A 3,032-nucleotide genomic window follows, 5' to 3' on the forward strand; every position below is an offset into this window, starting at 1 on the left:
ACATCAGAGGAAGACTCCCCCATGTCCAGAACTGCCTTTTGCTTAACCAATGCTCACCTAACACTTGATATGATCCCGTCCTTGTTGTCTTCAACTATTTCACTGAAAAAAGGCGGCACAACCACAAATATCGGATGAACATCTAGATGTCGCTCGTCACCAGTTACAAATGTACCCTCCTATGACTACACCAATGACTACACCAATGGAGTCAAAAATACAACCAAAGGCTTGACACGACACGGTGGCTGAAGAGTATTGTGGTGGTCAACCTCATGATGCTCTAACATCCCCCGATACCGTTTCCGTAGAACAAAGTCCATCGATACTGAAGACTCGGTACCTTCTAAAGCAATAAAAGTATTGGCCAGTTGATAAGTCTGTAAAACAAGAGGGGGGGGGGGAGGAGAAGAGAGTAAGATCAGAAAAACTTATCGTAAACAACAACTATCAGGAACGACCTGGATCGTCTTCAAAAAGTCAGTAGTAGCCTGGTTTGCACGGAAACAACTTAGGGGTAACATCTGAGATGTTGTTCACCCAATAACAACAGTGAACAACTTGTTCTCAGTTAACCTATAACCATTTGTCTTACCAATTCTTGGGATTTTTACCATCGGGAACTAGAATTTGAGCATCGTGATGGGCCGAGAATGTGAATTTGTCTCCATTGGCACTGAACTAGGAGAAAAACTTGAAGACAAAGAAATCAGGAAGGATATCGTTAGCCCGACAGATCATCTCAAACGCCACTATCTTGTTGATGGTGTTCAGAGTGAGTATATGAATGTTGCAACCATTCTTCTGTAGCAACTCCTCTTGAAAGTCAGGAATCAAATCGATCTGGAACTCCACCTGCCTCTCGGGAGGCACACCTGGTAACTCCTCGAGGAAAACATCTGTGAACTCACACGCAATCGGAACATCAAAAATAGAACTCGGCCTCTTAGTGGCAACTCTCATATCCATCACATATGCTAAAAAGCCCATACATCCCTGTTGTAAACTCCATCTCGCCCTGGCGGCAGAATAGAATGTTGACCCAGATCTGGTCCCCTCACCATACATAGTACTAGGGTCTCGTATGGTTACCATCTGACTCTTACAGTCAATCACAGCTCTAAAACGGCTCAACCAGTCCATGGCCACTATGACACAGACCTCACCCATTGCTATCGACGCCAGATCTATCGGGAACTCAACGCCGGAAATCTACAATACACATCCTCATAATACATCGGTGGTAAAAACTACATGCTCTTCAACTATAGAAACCCCAAGTGGTCAACTCAACGCCTCGTGTCTAACACTAATGTGACGACTAAAGGATAAAGACACACAAGATCGACTCGCACCCGAGTCAAATAACACCAAAGCAGGCATATAACTCACAATAAAAGTACCTACATACAACACAATATAAGCATAAAAAAATCTCAAAATGATATAAATAATGAGATATATACCAGCAACGACATCAGGCGTTGCGCGGAACTCCTCCACTGTCAACTGAAATGCTCTCCCACGAGCCCTCGGAGGCTCAGCCTTCCCTGGCCGGCCATCAGTAACATGTAAAGAAGCAGGAGTAGTAGCCTGGCATGATCCCTGAGTGAGTTGGGGACACTCGGCCTTCCGATGGCCCGTCTAGTTGCAATTTAAGCAAAACGTAAATCCTTTGGGGCAGCCCCTCGCCATATGCCCCTCCTTGCCATATTTTTAGCAAATCCCCACTCGGCAAGACCCCTTGTGGCTCTTTCCGCACTTGCTACAAGTGCGAACCTTCTGGCCTCCAGGTCTCAAATCAGCGGGTTAGCCCGCTTTGTCGCCGGTTGCCACTGTACCAGTCTCCTATCTCCCCCTGCTGCTCTCCATCCTCCCTGTTTTGAATCTACAGCTCAATCTCTCACCTCCTGGCATTGGTCTGCAACATAGCCAATGTTCGATCAGTCGAGTTCACCACGAACTCCTAAATATCTTTCCTCGATATGCTCAAATACCGACTCACACGTGCCTGCTCAGTCGACACGTGCTCAGGGCAGAACATAGCCCTCTTATGAAACATCCTCGTAATATCTATCACTGACTTTGTCTTCTGCTTCAGAGATGGAAACTCTTGCGCCAAACGTTCTCTCTCCACCCGGGGAACATACTCATCTCAGAATAACTTAGTAAACCTCCCCCAAGTCATTGTAGCATGATCTGCATGGGTAAAATCAGTCATCACAAACTTCCACCAGTCCTTCGCTCCCAAGCGAAGCTGGTTCAATGCAAACTGGACTCTCAGATGCTCTGGACATGAACATGTATAAAAACACCCCTTAATTTCATAAATCCATCTCATGACAGCGATCGGATCTTGTGTCCTATCAAACTCTGGTGGCTTCGTGTTGCTGAACTCACAGAACAAGAACGAGTCACCTCCTTATAGCCGAGCAACAGTTATGACTGCGGTGGCCACAGTAGTAACAGCCTCCGTAACAGCAACGTATCGCTCATCGAATATCTCAATCAACGTGGTCTTAATAGACACGAACATCTCTGGTATGATGATATGTGTATTTTTATACATATTTTTATTTTAGCCTTTATTATTCTTATTTAGAACTAAAAGATACTTATAATGCTTTGAATTATAATTTACAACTATTAGTTGTCGATAGATCGGAAAAGAAAGGATTAGAATGGAATTCGGGCTTAGAAGCAAAAAGCAAAAAATTGCTGAAGGCAGCCAGTATGCCCAGCGTAGTGTAAAGTATGCCAAGCGTACTTCTAAGATGAAAACTACGCCCAACGTACTAGGCATGGGTCCGAAGAATGGACCGGGATGGCTTTCTTAGTATGCCCCACATACACCGACTTACACCCAGCATACGTAAGTCGGTTCTAAAAGTTATAAATAGTGAATTTCGGCCAAACAGAAGGGAGATTTCGACTACCATCGATCCTTAGTTGACAAGTAACATATATTTGACCATTTTGAGGGTTTAGAAAGCGACCAGAAGGCCGTTAAGATGATAGGAGTGAAGATCTGA

The sequence above is a fragment of the Lactuca saligna genome, chromosome 9 (genome assembly GCF_052625555.1).
Source record: "Lactuca saligna cultivar CGN05327 chromosome 9, ASM5262555v1, whole genome shotgun sequence".
Classification (NCBI taxonomy): domain Eukaryota; kingdom Viridiplantae; phylum Streptophyta; class Magnoliopsida; order Asterales; family Asteraceae; genus Lactuca; species Lactuca saligna.